This window comes from Haliotis rubra, unplaced genomic scaffold (assembly GCF_003918875.1).
Source record: "Haliotis rubra isolate DU_JTF1 unplaced genomic scaffold, ASM391887v1 Scf90, whole genome shotgun sequence".
NCBI classification, from domain to species: domain Eukaryota; kingdom Metazoa; phylum Mollusca; class Gastropoda; order Lepetellida; family Haliotidae; genus Haliotis; species Haliotis rubra.
In genome coordinates this window covers 578,330-593,208 of record NW_025767635.1, presented here as the reverse complement: position 1 = coordinate 593,208, position 14,879 = coordinate 578,330, and the positions used below count along the sequence as shown (strand labels likewise).

The 14,879-nt window shown below is 40.4% G+C and overlaps 1 protein-coding gene across 1 annotated transcript in view; it reads right to left on the bottom strand.

Moving 5' to 3' along the window:
* The window catches only part of LOC124263912 (FRAS1-related extracellular matrix protein 1-like), a 102,039-nt gene extending 99,279 nt beyond the window's left edge, over positions 1 to 2,760 (bottom strand). Inside the window, 1 exon segment of the mRNA XM_046698640.1 lies at positions 2,271 to 2,760. The gene's annotated coding sequence lies outside the window, so the exon portion shown is untranslated.
* Between the last annotated feature and the right edge of the window lie 12,119 nt (positions 2,761 to 14,879).

The following is a 14,879-nucleotide window of genomic DNA, read 5'->3' as shown; positions in this document are numbered from 1 at the left end:
CGGACACATCGGAGCGAGTACAGATGTCCCGAACACTCTGCTGTCTTCACATCACGTGGGATAATACGTTGTAAAAGAGGATATGATGTGGCTTCACATCATGTGGGATAATACGTTGTAAAAGAGGATATGATGTGGCTTCACATCACGTGGGATAATACGTTGTAAAAGAGGATATGATGTGGCTTCACATCACGTGGGATAATACGTTGATAAAGAGGATATGATGTGGCGTGCATGTTACTTGTATGGCAGAGACAATGTGTGGATTAGGCAGGTGTCTGGGGACATGGGATGATCGTTCCCACGAAGCCTAGCGTCAGCAACATCACACGCTGTTGCTGGTAATGCACCCAAAGCCGGGAACTGGGAGAGTGGGGGTAGGGGGGCAGCGCGTATGTGCGAGCACACACAGACAATGGTATAATAACGCATCAGGAAGCTATTACGCCTTCACCTCTCCTCGTTTGATCGTCAAGAGGCTAAGGAATAATGTCATGTTATTTTGAACATGGAGATTAGGCGTTCTTGTTGCAATCATTGTATTTGTTGAAAGTCGAATTAAAAGCTTTGCTTTTGGACTATCCCTAATGCTGATAGAACACGTTTATTATTGTCAATAATGACGACTACAGCAATGTTACTGTACACACCACGTTGTGGTTCCTGACATTGGCAAACAAACCCATTTTGATGAACGGTAATTCATGTTGATACTAGGAATCTGTGGATATAATAATTAACTTCAAACAACCTGCTTTAACTTAAGATCTTGGACAGGAAATGATGTTGAAATGGAGACTGTTTGACGTACAGGCTACCTGTGTCAGATATACCTGCCCTCACGGGCTCCGATTGGCTCAGCACACTGCAGTGATCGGCTCTCATCAGAGAAAAGGCATGCCATCCTTTCTCCAGTATCATTCGACGAACACAAAATCCCCACCATCACGAACTACAGGCATGGAGAGCGATCAGATAGCTTCTCGTTATTTCAAATCGTGGCTGGATAATTGTCTTCTCGCCGACACAATGATGCGTTAAACATTTGGTTATTTGATACCTGTAATACGCCACAGGTCCCTTCGATTAAGAAATCCAAACCATCTCCTTCCCAATCCCACTTTAGCCATAAAGGCCCTTGGTGCATGCTCTACCATGTTGAAATCCGGTGGCCCGAGTTTTATCACGTTATAATGGTAAACGATTTTTACATTGGGGCTATTTGGTCCGCTAGATGCACGCTGAACGTAGGGACTTACACCTAGGACAACAAACTGGAGGTTAGGAAGACTTGGGTTACAACTAACACACTGGTGAAATCAACAAACGAGAACATATCAGATGTGTTTATATAACACGTTGGAGTACATCAACACATACTTCCAAGGTAGTTCAGTTCATTTCACAAAACACACACTCCATGTGTCCTCCCTGTACCTCTTGGAGGCTTAGCTTCTTCATACATGATGTTTCTATGATCAAAATACATAGGTGTTGCATAGGGGATGAACTCTCAAACATATTGTAGACAGGAAGCCTGGGTATTTAGAACGTCCCCACCTTCAGTACCAGTGAGTTATATTACACATGTTCACAGCGTTTACCGTAGAGCACGCACTGACTTGCAACATTTTAATCCTTGAAGATAAACTTCAAGCTGAGCCAGGGTCTTCGGTTAATTTAAAATCTGACACTTATAATAAAGTTTTAAATCTGCGGTGATCAAACTGTACGTGATCATTCCACGGTAACCTGCCAGTTTTCAACAGCGGATATATCGGTCGATTTATGATTAATATGATGTGGACAGCCCGAGAGCGGGGTAAAGTAGGCGTGCGATGAGCCGATACTGACACAGGATGAAATACAACAGCACTACAAGTGTAACGTGGTGTCGGTATGTGGCTTGAAACACTGGCATCAGCAGGCAGGTACAGAACGGTGTGGTAGCCGGTCGCCTTGTCTCTCTCTTGGTGACAAATACCAATCTTACTCTGGACCTGAGCTGCACCACATACTACTAAGTAACTGTTACAGTAGCGCTGACAGACTATGTTCTGCACACATCATGTTGCCTGTACATACGTCAAGGTAATATGCAGACTGGTTTACTGGCTTACACATACACGATAAAACCATGTTTGCAGCTAGCCAACTTTCAAGTTCTTATCGTACAGTCTATAGCAGGATAGGTTTATTTCACACGTCATGGGAACATGTTTCAAATAATGTCTTTTGTAATAAAATGGTAATTGTTGCTCACTCACCCGTCGCCTATACACCTCTATACCGCGCCATGTTTTGTGTGTGACTATGTCGTCTGCCGTTTTCTGTTTCTCGTCTGCTCGTCACGCGCAAACTCCCGCCGTTGTGTGCATGAGAAGGACGAATCTGTCAGCCCTACACACTTTACATCGATTCACAAACTTCAGCCTCGCAAGACAGTTAGCGACGACTCACTGTTCGATCAAACACAATTTCAATTTTTTTCCACAATCCACAAAGAATCAGAGAAATCACTCCATAGAAATCCTGTGTATGATGTGGTCAGCTCGCATCCACCCGTTTGCCACCTCTACTGCAGGCCATGGACTAGCTGACGCACCAGTAGTAGCGTCGGGCGGGCCATTCATAGGCCTAGTATAGTCCTCCGCCGCTGTTAGGGTATCCACAGCAAGCAGGCGGTAGTCTCTCGCTCGGGGGAATCACAGTTTGTGAAGCAGGTACAACGGGGATCGCAGCCTAGCGTTAGTCAGCGTTCACGCTCATACATCGAGTGGAGGCCTCTTTCAGACTGTACGGGCGACAAACCTGTGAGGCTGATCTCCCTTCTAGGCGCTGGTTCCCCACCTGTAGTCCCACCCTCTCTCTGAAGACCACACCCCTGCTTTACCTGGGTACTTCTGTTTTTGTGTATTTTCAGGAAAGCATTTAAAATGTTAACTGGCGGAAAGAGCCGAGTGTGTCTTAGGACACAAATCTTCTTTCCGACAATTTGCCCGGTCAGTAAAAGTGTAAAACGGATTAGGCGTAATTTGTAGAAATACTCTTGATTGCATTCTTCTTAGGATTTCATGTACTTGTGTAAGCCGCTTTGCAAAGTCAATAAAACCAACTGGCCATTATAGCCGCCGCCATAACCGTAATTACACAAGAGGAAATATGAAAGTTGTTCAAGATTAAAGCATTAGTAACATCGATAACTGCATAACAGAGGTGAAATATTAACACCACATTGTATCATACACACAGAACATACGCCAGACAGTCTTAGTTTACACTCAATATATCTCATATACCGTTTTGCTTTATTAACCGACATATTGCAGATATTTTTACAAGTTGCTGAGATTGGTATTTTGGTCTGCTCATCCCGCGCCAGGGCAATGGAGTTGTCAGCAGACAGGGTCGCAGGGAACTGTATGTGTGAAATATTTACACAGACATCTCTATCTGCTGTTGTTAGACAGCGGTGTGCTGACGGTCTTCCACACTCCAAGTTTGATGTCTGCCAGCGAGTAGTGCGCGCGCACACAGTGTTTGCAGATTCTCGTGAAACATGCACAAACTATTGATTGTATGACATAATGTATTAATTTTGACGGGGAGAGGTCGGTACAACTCAGTCTAAAATGATCAGGTCTTGATCGATGGAGCACCGCTATTTGAGCGGAACAGCCACGTTACACGCATCATGGAAAAGAAGAATCTCCAACATGATGTGAACACTCAACCACAATCAGTAAAGTAAAAACACTCTCACAGGCTAAGTTGTGACTGAAACAGTCTATGATGTATGTACAGGCGATATTAACTTCAATATATCATGTGTTATGGGGTAACTAGAGGCAGGAGGCTTGTCTGGGAGACGAATAAGGTGAGTCATATACATGAAACCTTCTACAGGAATAGTAGTCTTGCAACCTCAGAGAATTAAAATATATTAGATCAAAAGCAGGATAACACTTTATTAGAACGGAAACAGGAGAGAATAACACTTCACCAGATTAGAAACACAACAGCAAGTCCTTAGCTAGATCAGAACCAGGAGAGAATAGTGCTTTATTAATCAGAAACACAAGAGCAAGTCCTTAGCTAGATCAGAAACACAATAGCAAGTCCTTAGCTAGATCAGAAACAGGAAAGAATAGTGCTTTATTGATCAGAAACACAATAGCAAGTCCTTAGCTAGATCAGAAACACAATAGCAAGTCCTTAGCTAGATCAGAAACACAATAGCAAGTCCTTAGCTAGATCAGAAACACAATAGCAAGTCCTTAGCTAGATCAGAAACACAATAGCAAGTCCTTAGCTAGATCAGAAATCAGGTAAAATGGAACTTTACTATATCAGAAACAAGAGAGATTGGTGCCTCTCTAGGTCAAAAACGTGAGAGTGCAATACCTTCCTAGATTATAGACAGCAGAAAATTATACTTTACTCAATCACAAACTGGAGAGAATAACACTTTACTCAATCACAAACGGGAGAGAATAACACTTTACTCAATCACAAACGGGAGAGAATAACACTTTACTCAATCACAAACGGAGAGAATAACACTTTACTAAATCACAAACGGGAGAGAATAACACTTTACTCAATCACAAACTGGAGAGAATAACACTTTACTCAATCACAAACGGGAGAGAATACCACTTTACTCAATCACAAACTGGAGAGAATACCACTTTACTCAATCACAAACTGGAGAGAATAACACTTTACTCAATCACAAACTGGAGAGAATAACACTTTACTCAATCACAAACTGGAGAGAATAACACTTTACTCAATCACAAACTGGAGAGAATACCACTTTACTCAATCACAAACTGGAGAGAATAACACTTTACTCAATCACAAACTGGAGAGAATAACACTTTACTCAATCACAAACGGGAGAGAATACCACTTTACTCAATCACAAACTGGAGAGAATAACACTTTACTCAATCACAAACTGGAGAGAATACCTTTACTCAATCACAAACTGAGAGAATAACACTTTACTCAATCACAAACTGGAGAGAATAACACTTTACTCAATCACAAACGGGAGAGAATAACACTTTACTCAATCACAAACGGGAGAGAATAACACTTTACTCAATCACAAACTGGAGAGAATAACACTTTACTCAATCACAATCACAACTGGAGAGAATACCACTTTACTCAATCACAAACTGAGAGAATACCACTTTACTCAATCACAAACTGGAGAATACCACTTTACTCAATCACAAACGGGAGAGAATAACACTTTACTCAAAACGGAGACTTTACTCAATCACAAGCTGAGAGAATAACACTTTACTCAATCACAAACGGAGAGAGAATAACACTTTACAATCACAAACTGGAGAGAATACCACACAAACTGGAGAGAATACCACTTTACTCAATCACAAACTGGAGAGAATGGAGAGAATACCACTTTACTCAATCACAAACTGGAGAGAATAACACTTTACTCAATCACAAACGGAGAGAATACCACTTTACTCAATCACAAACTGAGAGAATACCACTTTACTCACAAACTGGAGAGAATACCACTTTACTCAATCACAAACTGGAGAGAATAACACTTTACTCAATCACAAACTGGAGAGAATAACACTTTACTCAATCACAAACTGGAGAGAATACCACTTTACTCAATCACAAACTGGAGAGAATAACACTTTACTCAATCACAAACTGGAGAGAATACCACTTTACTCAATCACAAAGAGAATACCACTGGAGAGAATACTCACACTTTACCACTCAATCACAAACTGGAGAGAATAACACTTTACTCAATCACAAACTGGAGAGAATACCACTTTACTCAATCACAAACTGGAGAGAATACCACTTTACTCAATCACAAACTGGAGAGAATAACACTTTACTTAATCACAAACGGGAGAGAATAACACTTTACTCAGTCACAAACTGTAGACATTGACACTTTACCCGATCACGAATTTGAGAAAATAAAACTTTATTTGATCAGAAACTTGAGAGAACATCTCTTTAGACAAACAGATACAAGATAGTGTAGGATGTAATCGTCCATATAACTATATCCAGTCCTCCTCCTCCAGCCCCTCTCACTCTCTCTCATTCCTTCTTTTAACCTCTGCCCTTCTCTGATCTGGAAACATGCTACGACGACATGAGCTGTGGTTTGCTTCGGGTCATAGGTCAAACACTGGACTTGTAAATAGGCACATTTGAAAACGGCATATTTCTTGTACATAAGGTCGTATGGGTTTAGAGCATGCGCATGCAATCATTACCCCGGTGTCTCCATCCGTTAACGACCTTGGTGTGTCTTTGGTGTCTGCCAGGGAGAGGATGATGTATGCAAGTCACAACTCTGTTCTCTGTTCCTGTCAAACTGTGTCTCACTTAGCTCACCTGGCTTACTCCCGGTCACGGGGCACAACTGAGAACCATTATCATCATCAGAGGTGTTGCATCTTATCTCATTGCCACATGAAGCTTCTGATTTTCAATCAGTTTCAAAATGATACTGAGAATACATATGGCAACAGCATCGCCGTCGTTTCGGCAAACCTCGTGGACTGGTACCACTATTACTATGGGAAACCGGGTGGACTGGTACCACTATTGATCTGGGAAACCGGGTAGACTGGTACCACTATTACTATGGGAAACCGGGTAGACTGGTACCACTATTACTATGGGAAACCGGGTAGGCTGGTGCCACGATTACTCGCGGAAACCGGATTGACTGGTACCACTATTACTATGGCAAACCGGGTAGACTGGTACCACGATTACTCTGGGAAACCTCGTGGACTGGTACCACTATTACTATGGGAAACCTCGTGGACTGGTACCAATATTACTCTGGAAAACCGGGTTGACTGGTACCCCTATTACTCTGGGAAACCGGGTGGACTGGTAGCCCTATTTCTATGGGAGACCGGGTTGACCTGCATTGTGATGACAGTAACCCACTTCTCTTTGTCTCAATTTCAGGGACACTGGCAATCCTACAACTCGCTCTCCGCAGTTGGCGTTTACCATTTATACTTGGCGACATCCAACACGTCCATATCAAATATATCACCAGTTGAATTTCCACCTAGATTAAACAGTGCGCACCTGCCAGGTAACGGGTATATCCGCCAGGTAGATACACCTGCCAGGTAACGGGTATATCCGCCAGGTAGATACCATTGAGCGGGCTGGAGCGGACCCTGGGGCCTTGCTACACAGTGTATGAGGGTAATGGAATATCACATGCGCTTTACTTAATGCTTCATCAAGTGTTGTCACCTTTATCAGTGCTAATGGACTATATCGTATTTACCTGAATGGCAGGCCATTTGAGCCCTGTAATCCCACCCTCGGGCACATCTACCTGTTGTCTCGTGAAGAGAGGGGATTAACTAATTAGACAAGGTGACACCATAACCGCGTTTACTTACTGAAACAATTCGTTCTGAGCACACTATAGTGCGTCTATTTACCGTGTGGACAGGGATCCATTCTGCAGTGTCAGTGACAATATTGTGTAAGTGTGGACAGGGACCCATTATGTCAATGACAATATTGTGGCGGCATGTATAAAAAGAAAGTAAAGAGATTTCATATACATGGTTGACAGTAGAGAGATTCCATATACATGGTTGACTGTAGAGAGATTTCATATACATGGTTGACTGTTCAGAGTCTATGTACATGACTGACTGTAGAGAGATTCTATATACATGGTTGACTGTAGAGAGATTCTATATACATGGTTGACTGTCGAGAGATTTCATATACATGGTTGACTGTTCAGAGTCTATGTACATGGTTGACTGTCGAGAGATTCTATATACATGGTTGACTGTTCAGAGTCTGTGTACATGGTTGACTGTAGAGAGATTCCATATACATGGTTGACTGTTCAGAGTCTATGTACATGATTGACTGTAGAGAGATTCTATATACATGGTTGACTGTAGAGAGATTCCATATACATGGTTGACTGTAGAGAGATTCTATATACATGGTTGATTGTCAAGAGATTCTATATACATGGTTGACTGTCGAGAGATTCCATATACATGGTTGACGGTCGAGAGATTCCATATACATGAGTGGCTGTAGAGAGATTTCATATACATGGTTGACTGTTCAGAGTCTATGTACATGGTTGACTGTAGAGAGATTCTATATACATGATTGACTGTAGAGAGATTCCATATACATGGTTGACTGTAGAGAGATTCCATATACATGGTTGACTGTAGAGAGATTCTATATACATGGTTGACTGTTCAGAGTCTATGTACACGATTGAGTGTAGAGAGATTCTATATACATGGTTGACTGTAGAGAGATTCTATATACATGATTGACTGTAGAGAGATTCTATATACATGGTTGACTGTCGAGAGATTCTATATACATGATTGACTGCAGAGAGATTCCATATACATAGTTGACTGTCGAGAGATTTCATATGCATGGTTGACTGTTCAGAGTCTATGTACATGGTTGACTGTAGAGAAATTCTATATACATGGTTGACTGTTCAGAGTCTATATACATGGTTGACTGTAGAGAGATTCCATATACATGGTTGACTGTAGAGAGATTCCATATACATGGTTGACTGTAGAGAGATTCTATATACATGGTTGACTGTAGAGAGATTCTATATACATGATTGACTGTAGAGAGATTCTCTATACATGGTTGACTGTAGAGAGATTCCATATACATGGTTGACTGTTCAGAGTCTATGTACATGATTGACTGTCGAGAGATTCTATATACATGGTTGACTGTAGAGAGATTCTATATACATGATTGACTGTCGAGAGATTCTATATACATGGTTGACTAGAGAGATTCTATATACATGATTGACTGTAGAGAGATTCTATATACATGGTTGACCGTAGAGAGATTCTATATGCATGATTGACTGTAGAGAGATTCCATATACATGGTTGACTGTAGAGAGAATTCATATGCATGGTTGACTGTTAAGAGTCTATGTACATGATTGACTGTAGAGAGATTCCATATACATGATTGACTGTAGAGAGATTCCATATACATAGTTGACTGTAGAGAGATTCCATGTATATGGTTGACTGTAGAGACATTCCATATACATGGTTGACTGTAGAGACATTCCATATAGATGGTTGGCTGTAGAGAGATTCTATATACATGATTGACTGTAGAGAGATTCTATATACATGGTTGACTGTAGAGAGATTCCATATACATGGTTGACTGTCGAGAGATTCTATATACATGGTTGACTGTAGAGAGATTCTATATACATGGTTGACTGTCGAGAGATTCTATATACATGATGGACTGTAGAGAGATTCTATATACATGGTTGACTGTAGAGAGATTCTATATACATGATTGACTGTAGAGATTCTATATACATGGTTGACTGTAGAGATTCTATATACATGGTTGACTGTAGAGATTCTATATACATGGTTGACTGTCGAGAGATTCTATATACATGGTTGACTGTAGAGAGATTCTATATACATGGTTGACTGTAGAGAGATTCTATATACATGGTTGACTGTCGAGAGATTCTATATACATGATGGACTGTAGAGAGATTCTATATACATGATTGACTGTAGAGGGATTCTATATACATGATTGACTGTAGAGAGATTCTATATACATGGTTGACTGTCGAGAGATTCTATATACATGGTTGACTGTCGAGAGATTCTATATACATGGTTGACTGTAGAGAGATTCTATATACATGGTTGACTGTAGAGAGATTCTATATACATGGTTGACTGTAGAGAGATTCTCTATACATGGTTGACTGTCGAGAGATTCTATATACATGGTTGACTGTAGAGAGATTCTATATACATGTTTGACTGTAGAGAGATTCTATATACATGATTGACTGTCGAGAGATTCTATATACGTGGTTGACTAGAGAGATTCTTTATACATGGTTGACTGTAGAGATATTCTATATACATGGTTGATCGTAGAGAGATTCTATATGCATGATTGACTGTAGAGAGATTCCATATACATGGTTGACTGTAGAGAGAATTCATATGCATGGTTGACTGTTAAGAGTCTATGTACATGATTGACTGTAGAGAGATTCCATATACATAGTTGACTGTAGAGATTCCATACATACATGGTTGACTGTAGAGATTCCATATACATGGTTGACTGTAGAGACATTCCATATACATGGTTGACTGTAGAGATTCTATATACATGATTGACTGTAGAGAGATTCTATATACATGGTTGACTGTAGAGAGATTCTATATACATGGTTGACTGTCGAGAGATTCCATATACATGGTTGACTGTCGAGAGATTCTATATACATGGTTGACTGTAGAGAGATTCTATATACATGGTTGGCTGTAGAGAGATTCTATATACATGATGGACTGTAGAGAGATTCTATATACATGGTTGACTGTAGAGAGATTCTATATACATGATTGACTGTAGAGAGATTCTATATACATGGTTGACTGTAGAGAGATTCTATATACATGGTTGACTGTAGAGAGATTCTATATACATGGTTGACTGTAGAGAGATTCTATATACATGGTTGACTGTAGAGATATTCTATATACATGGTTGACTGTCGAGAGATTCTATATACATGATACATGATTCTATATACATGATTGACTGTAGAGAGATTCTATATACATGGTTGACTGTAGAGAGATTCTATATACATGGTTGACTGTAGAGAGATTCTATATACATGGTTGACTGTCGAGAGATTCTATATACATGGTTGACTGTAGAGATTCTATATACATACTGTACATGGTTGACTGTAGAGATTCTATATACATGGTTGACTGTAGAGATTCTATATATACATGGTTGACTGTAGAGAGATTCTCTATACATGGTTGACTGTCGAGAGATTCTATATACATGGTTGACTGTCGAGAGATTCTATATACATAGTTGACTGTAGAGAGATTCTATATACATGATTGACTGTCGAGAGATTCCATATACATGGTTGACTGTAGAGAGATTCTATATACATGATTGACTGTAGAGAGATTCCATATAAATGGTTGACTGTACACCGAGTCTATGTACACGGTTGACTATTTAAAGAGTGCATGTACCTGGTTGACTCTATGAATAACACGGAAATAATGGATTTGGGTGAGATCAGCCTACATTTCGTCCCAAATGTGTGGAAAGATCTCTCGATGCCAACATGTCCAGGTAGATAGGCTATCTGACGTCTTCCAGAGGGGAGTAACTTCTGTTCCTACCCGTATTTCTCCGGCAACATCAAAGGTATAAAATCTCCTACCCGCCACTGAAGGACGAGATAAGCGGTAGATGAAACTGAAGTGGGAGTTCATTGTGGGACGCTGCGGGTGGATTACCGTCATCAAAGACTGGATGCGGGGAGTGAGGGAAAGACTTCTGGCCAGGCCCCCTGTGGTAGTAGCTGCAGGCTCTGATCACCAGCTAAAGAAATGAAGGCGGAAATGAATTGTCCTTTCTCTGGTCAGTTTGATGACGACACATTATAAGGAAATACACATTTGTGGGAGGATGTAGAAACTTGCTTCGCAAAAGATAACATTACATCTGATATTCAGACATGTCTGCTTCTTCAACACATGACGGGTAGAAGAGTGACGTGTGTACGACTAAAGCCGCTTTAACGACAGTTACGGCATACTGAGATCAGTACGACCTGCTAGGCAGGCTTTGTGGTGATTATACCACTAGCGTTGCCTCAACGTCACCTGGAGACGCGCCCAACGTACATAGCGGCAACGTAAACGCTGCTACCATGCTCCTAGCCTTCATGGTTGTAGCACAAACTCTGGTCGCGCAATTACCAACAGCACAACAGTGTCAATATTGCAAACATACCGGCCGTTCTGTAGGCTGAGCGCCCCTCTCCCGTGACAGGGTTTGGATAAATACGGTCAGTCCTATTGTTCTGACCAATACAGTAAAATCAATAACTATGAACTGACAGCATTGCAATCAAATATAGAGCACAATGATCCTATCGAGAACAACACCATCCGTGACGCACAAGTAACATCCTCCGTGACGCACAGGTAACACCATCCGGGACGTACAGGTAACACCATCCGTGACGCACAGGTAACACCATCCGTGATGTACAGGTAACACCATCCGTGACGCAAAGGTAACATCCTCCGTGACGCACAGGTTACACCATCCATGACGCACAGGTAACACCCTCCGTGACGCACAGGTAACACCATCCGTGACGCACAGGTAACACCATCCGGGACGTACAGGTAACACCATCCGTGACGCACATGTAACACCATCCGTGACGCACAGGTAACACCATCCGTGACGCACAGGTAACACCATCCGTGACGGTTTCACATGGCGGCAACTGACGACTTCAGCACCACAGCACACAAGCTGAGTAATTTGTACATTGATTTAGCTGCTTAATGTCAGCTTGTACACCTACACTGGTACTGTAGTCGGACGAAGCAGCCCTTATGAAAACAGAACAATGTGAACCTTGAAACAAAGTGTCATAAGTATTCATTCAAACGATTCTGAATTTGGAGGAAGCCATACTTCGCAAACGATCATGAGTATTTAACTCGTAGTGTGTTTCACTTATATGTACTAGATATCTAACGTAATAGATTACAGTGAGTTAGTTTCACCTACTGGTCCTAGATATCTAACGTAATTGATAACAGTGAATTAGTTTCACCTACTGGTCTTAGATATCTAAAGTAATAGATTACAGTGAGTTAGTTTCACCTACGGGTCCTAGATATCTAACGTTATTGATTACACTGAGTTAGTTTGACCTATAAGTACTAGATATCTAAGGTAATTGATTACAGTGAGTTAGTTTCACCTACTAGTCCTAGATATCTAACGTAATAGATTACAGTGAGATAGTTTCACCTATATGTACTAGATATCTAAGGTAATAGATTACAGTGAGATAGTTTCACCTATATGTACTACACATCTAAGGTAATAGATTACAGTGAGATAGTTTCACCTATATGTACTACACATCTAAGGTAATTAGATTACAGATATCTAACGAGATTAGTTAGTTTCACCTACTAGTCCTAGATGTTATAGATTACAGTGAGTTAGTTTCACCTTCCATCTTAGATATCTAAGGTAATAGATTACAGTGAGTTAGTTTCACCTAAGGATAATATCTAAGGTAATAGATTACAGTGAGAGTTAGTTATGTACTACACATCTAAGGTAATAGTTACTGAGATAGTTTCACCTATATGTACTAACGTAATAGATTACAGTGAGTTAGTTTCACCTACTGGTCTTAGATATCTAAGGAGATAGTTTCATAGATTATCAACGTAATAGATTACAGTGAGTTAGTTTCACCTATATGTACTAGATATCTAACGTAATAGATTACAGTAGATTACACTGGTCTTAGATATCTAAGAATAGATTACAGTGAGATAGTTTCACCTATATGTACTCCACATCTAAGGTAATAGATTACAGTGAGATAGTTTCACCTATATGTACTCCACATCTAAGGTAATAGATTACAGTGAGATAGTTTCACCTATATGTACTACACATCTAAGGTAATAGATTACAGTGAGATAGTTTCACCTATATGTACTAGATATCTAAGGTAATAGATTACAGTGAGTTAGTTTCACCTATATGTACTAGATATCTAAGGTAATAGATTACAGTGAGATAGTTTCACCTATATGTATTAGATATCTAAGGTAATAGATTACATTGAGTTAGTTTCACCTATATGTACTAGATATCTAAGGTAATAGATTACAGTGAGATAGTTTCACCTATATGTACTACACATCTAAGGTAATAGATTACAGTGAGATAGTTTCACCTATATGTACTAGATATCTAAGGTAATAGATTACAGTGAGATAGTTTCACCTATATGTACTAGATATCTAAGGTAATAGATTACAGTGAGTTAGTTTCACCTATATGTACTAGATATCTAAGGTAATAGATTACAGTGAGTTAGTTTCACCTATATGTACTAGATATCTAAGGTAATAGATTACAGTGAATTAGGTTCACCTATAGGTCCTAGATATCTAACGTAATAGATTACAGTGAGTTAGTTTCACCTATAACTCCTAGATATCTAACCTAACAGGGTAGAACCACTCTGCGATATCGACACTTTATACGTTTAAGGTATACAGACACACATGCACGCACGCACGCTCACACACATCGCCACCACATCTCTTTTGTCGTGCAGCCGTTCAGTAAATGTTTTATATTCCACGATCTAGATGCCAGGCCCCCCGTATCCTGGGTACTTCATCCACACTATCTCGCCTTCATCTTCTATTTGTGTACACCTGCCAGCGGAGCGTGACCTCCTGGACACCCTTACCAAAGGTCAGCACCGATCATGAGTGGAACACCATTTAGCCAGAGTGTCAGCTGATTCCCAACATTGGAAGCAGGCCACTTGAAACAAGGGGAATAAGGAACAGCAAATTGAAGCGCGTAAAGCTGCAAAATGTGGACAAGTTTTAAATGTTAAATCTTAAAGATGTTTTGGATACAGAAAATTGATCGTTTTGATTTTTCCTATCGAAAGTGTTAAGGTGTTTCTTATCAAGGAAGCCCTGTCTATATTGTACAGTCACTGATAAAGAATATAGACAAGTTCGTCATACACGCCATCTTGTCTCTCAAGTAAAGGAAGATGTCACCCTTCTGAACACAGTTCCTCTTGATACCTACCTTGTCGGGAAATGTCCCCCTTGTTGACATTATTTACAAAAACAGCAACATTATATACGAGCCAATACAACCACACTCTTTAATTA